The sequence below is a fragment of the Eleutherodactylus coqui genome, chromosome 2, assembly GCF_035609145.1.
Source record: "Eleutherodactylus coqui strain aEleCoq1 chromosome 2, aEleCoq1.hap1, whole genome shotgun sequence".
Taxonomy (NCBI): domain Eukaryota; kingdom Metazoa; phylum Chordata; class Amphibia; order Anura; family Eleutherodactylidae; genus Eleutherodactylus; species Eleutherodactylus coqui.
Window position 1 is genome coordinate 31,168,063 of NC_089838.1, and position 6,000 is coordinate 31,174,062.

A 6,000-nucleotide genomic window follows, 5' to 3' on the forward strand; every position below is an offset into this window, starting at 1 on the left:
ACCCAGAACCCCAACACAGCAGCAACATAAGTCAACCATGCTGACCCCTGTGCCACCTTGCTGCCTGAGGCTGTATCCGAAAACTGGGATCTTAGTGAATGTATCAAGTGCTTAAGAGCGTACATACTCTACAACTACATACCCACACAACCGGAGTGCACTGAGGTCAAAGTATTCACTGTTGGAATTGGGATATAAGTAGATTAGGTCCCATTATAAGAGCTGTGTATGTTTAGACAGATTGCATAGTTATTGATAATCCAGGTATTTTATTGCGAATGGGTTAAGCCCTTCTAACACAACACAAATATTGTGCAAATAGCTTGTTAGATCAAGAGGTTGCACAATAAATATTGATTTTTGACTGGCAATGAACTGCATACCCGCAGCTGATTTCATAGTATGTGGTGCTCCCCCTCACCTCCTCCAAAGGCTTCCCACTGTCAGCATCCCTGGCTTCCAGCGGCCTCACCTGACCAGCATCATTTAACCAGCAGTGCCGCACCTGACCAGGCCGCTGGGAACCGTAAGCACCACATAGTATTAAATCAGCTGTATTTACGCAGTTGATTGCCAGTCAAAATCCGCACCAATGGTACGGATTTTGACTGTTTTTTGGATGCGGAAATGCTGCGGAATTTGCCGCTGCAGACATTCCGCAGCATTTCCGCAACATATAAATATACCCTAAGTCAGCTGAGGTATGCTGCGAGGTGCAGAGTGGCCTCAGTAGTAATAGTGTCCCCTATATCCGCCTCAGTAATAATAGTGACCTCCACAGTGGCCTCAGTAGTAAAAGTGACCCCCCCCCCCACAGTGGGATCAGTAGTGATAGTGACCCCCCCACAGTGGCCTCAGTAGTGATAGTGACCCCCTAAAGTGGCCTCAGTAGTGATAGTGACCTCCACACAGTGGCTTCAGTAGTGATAGTGACACCCCCACAGTGGCTTCAGTAGTAATGGTGACACCCCCACAGTGGCTTCAGTAGTAATGGTGACACCCCCACAGTGGCTTCAGTAGTAATGGTGACACCCCCACAGTGGCTTCAGTAGTAATGGTGACACCCCACAGTGGCTTCAGTAATAATGGTGACACCCCACAGTGGCTTCAGTAATAATAGTGACACCCCACAGTGGCTTCAGTAGTAATGGTGACATCCACAGTGGCCTCAGTAGTAATGGTGACCCCTCACAGTGGCTTCAGTAGTAATGGTGACCCCTCACAGTGGCTTCAGTAGTAATAGTGACCCCCCACAGTGGCTTCAGTAGTAATAGTGACCCCCCACAGTGGTCCATTGAAAACAATGGGTGAGGAATTCCAGCAATCCAACAGCTCCTGGACCGGAGCTTCTGCAGCTTCATTGGTCCAAATGGTTCACCTTCCTGTGGATAGGAAACACTTTCGCTACTATTTAACATGACCAGATTTTCCCAGGGACAAAGTGGAACAAAGGGGTGTTCTCAGGGGCGGGGCTTATCACAGCATATGATTTTACCTCATTATAAAAAAGACACGGCCATTTTAAAAAAGACAGGGAGCAAATTCCACAGCATTTCTGCATCTAATAAAATTGTCAAAATCCTCACCAATGGTGCAAGTTTTGACTGGAAATCAGATGTGTATCCGCAGCGGATATCATACTATGTGGCACTCCCCCTCACCTCTTCTGAAGACTTTCCGCTGTAAGCACTCCATAGAGCTTCTAGATCCCAGTAGCCGGTAGAGGCCTCACCTGAGCAGTCGCGTCGCACCTGACCAGGCCATTGTTGTGGATTTTAACTGTTTTATAGTTAATAGTGACCCCCACAGTGGCCCCAGTAGTAATAGTGACCCCCCCACAGTGGCCCCAGTAGTAATAGTGACCCCCCACAGTGGCCCCAGTAGTAATAGTGACCCCCCACAGTGGCCCCAGTAGTAATAGTGACCCCCACAGTGGCCCCAGTAGTAATAGTGACCCCCCACAGTGGCCCCAGTAGTAATAGTGAGCCCCACAGTGGCCCCAGTAGTAATAGTGGCCTCAGTAGAAATAGTGACTCCCACAGTGGCCTCAGTAATAATATTATTATTACAGTGGCTGATATAGGGGACACTATTACTAATAGTGTCCCTTATATCAGGTCTAGTAGTAACAGTGACCCCCACAGCAGTCCCAGTAGTAATTGAACCCCGCCAAAACCCATATATTTACCATCTCTTGGTCTTCAGAGCACTGCTGCTCCTCTGTTCAGTGCTGCTGCAGGTGGATGTGTGTGCACCCGGATCCCTTCTCCTCTCTCATCTCCTTCTGCAGGACTAAGGAGGAGAGGTTAGGAGAGGAAGATCCCGGGTGCACACACTGCTGTCAGTGTGTGTTTGGCAGCAGTGCTGCTGAGTGATTACCAGTCGGCGAGCCATGGCACCAGATCCCGAAAGTGGGCTGTCCTGCTTAGGGCTGGGGGAAGCCAGATACAGGAACCCTAAGCGGGACTTTCCTGCCTAAATTGGGACATCTGGTCACCTTATACTATTTTTTTCTAATGTTTTTTATTGGTATTTTCTATAACATATCATACAGGTGTAATTATGGTTGTGGACATCAGTAATACAGATAGTCCCCGACATACGAACATTCGAGTTACGAATTTCGGTACATACGAACAAGGTCGTCCTCAAGCGCCTAAGGCTAATTCGCATGGCGGCAGAGTGGTGGTAGCGGCGAGCAGGAGCCGCGCCTGCCGCAAACAGTAGCTCTTTCTTACTGTACCCACGTGGTTTCAGTACAACGAGTGTTGTGAACTCCAAACATGTCGGGTGCCAAGCGCAAAGGAAGTGGTGATGCTGGAATTTCTAAAAAACGCCAGGCCATCACGATGCAAACAAAGGCTGACATCATAAAAAGAGTGGAGCGCGGTGAGATGATGTCTGATGTTGCTTGCTCATACCAGATGAATCGTTCTACCATCGGTACCATTCTGAAGAGCAAGGATAGGATCATGGAACATGTGAGAAGTTCAGTGCCTATGCATTCTACTATTATTAGTAAGAAACGTGGAAAAGTGATAGAAGAACTTGAAAATCTTCTGACATTTGGATGGAGGATTGTCATCAGAAAAAAAAGCCACTAAGCTTAATGCTGATTCAAGAGAAGGCTTTAAGTCTTTTTGAAGATGTAAAGACAAAATATGGGGAAGAAGCAGCAGATGTGACCTTTACTGCAAGTCATAGATGGTTTAACCGCTTTAAGGCACGTAATAACCTCCATAACATAAAAGTGACAGGAGAGGCGGCAAGTGCAGATACGGTAGCAGCCCAGGAGTTCCCCGCTACACTTAAGGAAATTATCAAAGAAGGTGCGTTTTCACCTCAGCAAATATTTAATGTTGACGAAACAGGCCTTTATTGGAAAAAGATGCCAGACAGAACCTACATCAGTAAGGAAGAGAAGTCTATGCCTGGCTTCAAACCCGCAAAGGACAGACTGACGCTACTGCTTGGCGGAAATACCGCAGGAGATATGAAGATCAAGCCATTGTTAGTGTATTATGCTGAAAACCCAAGAGCCCTGAAAAATATAGCTAAGGCCTCACTTCCTGTTGTGTGGAAGAGTAACCGAAAAGCCTGGGTCACTCTTGCTATATTTCAAGACTTGTTTTATCACCATTTCATCCCCGAGGTGGAATGGTACTGCCGGGATAAGAACATTCCCTTCAATATTCTTCTCCTTTTAGATAATGCACCGGGCCACCCTCCTTTCCTAGATGACTTTCGTGCAAATGTGAAGGTAGTTTTCCTGCCACCCAACACTACCTCCCTACTCCAGCCAATGGACCATTGCAACCTTCAAGAAATACTATCTCCGTCGCACGTTTCGTCAGGCACTGAAGGCAACTGAGGGTGAGTCTGGGATGACATTGCGTGAATTTTGGAAGAACTTCACTATCTATAATGCCATAAAGAACATTGATGCTTCATGGCGTGAAATTACCACGGCCACCATGAATGGGGTTTGGAAGAAACTGTGCCCCATGTTTGTCCACGATTCCCCTAGTTTAGCGAAGCTACAGGCAGAAGAATAAAATGTAGTCGACAACTTAGTGAGCATCAGCAAGAAGCTTGACCTTCATCTTGAGGAACAGGACTTCCATGAATATTTTGCTGTGCACAACCAGGAGCTGACAAATGAAGATCTCGTGGAACTGGAAAACCAGAGGAAGGAGGAAGAAAAAGAGGACGAACTGGAAGTGGAACCAGCACCGAAGCATTTCCAGACCAAGATGATGGCAAAGGCATTTCAAATGATTGAAGACTCTCTGGCACTCTTTGAATCGCAGGACCCAAATGTGGAACGGTACACCAAGGTTGCAGCATCTGTCCACGATGCACTTCATTGCTACCGGGCCATATACGATGAGAAAAAGGCGGCTACCACCCAGGCATCCTTAGACCGGTTCTTTAGGAGGATGGAAAGATGCGATGAGTCTCATCATGACGCTAAACCAGTGCCATCGACGTTAGGTGTTACAGCATCCACGCCAACATCTTCTCACCCTTCCTCTAATGTTGATGTCCCATTACCACTGAGTGCTGATAACTCATCCTCTCCAATTGTTGATGCATCATTGTCTCCTATTTCTGTTGCTCCACCATCGCCCAACGTCTCCTCCACTTCCAGTCAGTAATTTCCCAGAGAAAGCCAGTCCACGTACTCTAGCTGTGTCACCTTATCAAGGTAAGATCCTATTTTTGTTACTATTTTTACACCCAACGATTCTATTACTTGAATGTGCATTCAAGTAATAGCATCGGACATACGAACAAAATGGACTTACGAACAGGCTCCTGGAATGGAACCTGTTCGTAAGTTGGGGACTATCTGTAATCACAAAGGATAGTTTATACATTCTTATACAGCATATGGTCTGAGTATGCAGATTTTTTACATAAGTTTAACTGTAGCCTGTAATGCGTGATTAACCAATGTCTACCATTTTGATAGTTATTGAGCCTTGGGGTATTGATGGATGGGGGTATAAGGGGAGGGGTTGAGTTTTTAGATTAACGGAGTATAATGGTTAAGCCATATGTTCCATTTGTCGGTGAAGGCGTCTATATTCCCACCTTGTACTGCTAGCATTTTTTCGCATAAGCCGTTGTTTGAAGCTATCAGAATGATATCTTCTATGGAATATATTCTATTGCTTTTCAAGCTGCACCCAGCCTCTTCATTCACATTCAGCAGGCATTTCAGGGCTTCTCTCATGGCATACACCTAGGTCAGTGATGGCGAACCTTTTAGAGACCGAGTGCCCAAGCTGCAACCCAAAACCCACTTATTTATCGCAAAGTGCCAACACATCAGGGGGCGGGGCTTATCACAACATATGATTTTACCCCCTTCGTTTTAAAAAGGACAGGACTGCTTCAAAATAGACAGCGTGCAGATTTTGACTGCTTTTTGGATGCGGACATACTGCAGAATGTCCTGAGCGGAAATTTCTATGAAAAAATCCGTAGCATTTCCCCATCCAAAAAGCAGTCAAAATCTGCACCCTGTCTATTTTGAAACAGCCCTGCCTATTTCTGCCACATGTAAACATACCCCAGCGGTAATAGTGACCCCCCAGCTGCCCCAGCAATAATAGTGACCACCCCACAGCAGCCCCAGCGGCAATAGTGACATCTCACATTGGCCCCCACTATAATAGTGACACCCCACAGCGGCCCCCAGTAAGATAGTGATACCCCACAGTGGCCCCAGCGATAATAGTGACCATCCCCACAGCGGCCCCCAGTGTGACGGCGACATCCCACAGCGGCCCCCAGTGTGACGGCGACATCCCACAGCGGCCCCCAGTGTGACGGCGACATCCCACAGCGGCCCCCAGTGTGACGGCGGCACCCCACAGCGGCCCCCAGTGTGACGGCGGCACCCCACAGCGGCCCCCAGTGTGACGGCGGCACCCCACAGCGGCCCCCAGTGTGACGGCGGCACCCCACAGCGGCCCCCAGTGTGACGGCGGC

General features: G+C 47.7%; 1 pseudogene; it reads left to right on the top strand.

Annotated features, from left to right (window-relative positions):
- Positions 1-2,783: 2,783 nt before the first annotated feature.
- LOC136609924 (tigger transposable element-derived protein 1-like) lies at positions 2,784-4,658 on the top strand (annotated as a pseudogene).
- Positions 4,659-6,000: the final 1,342 nt, after the last annotated feature.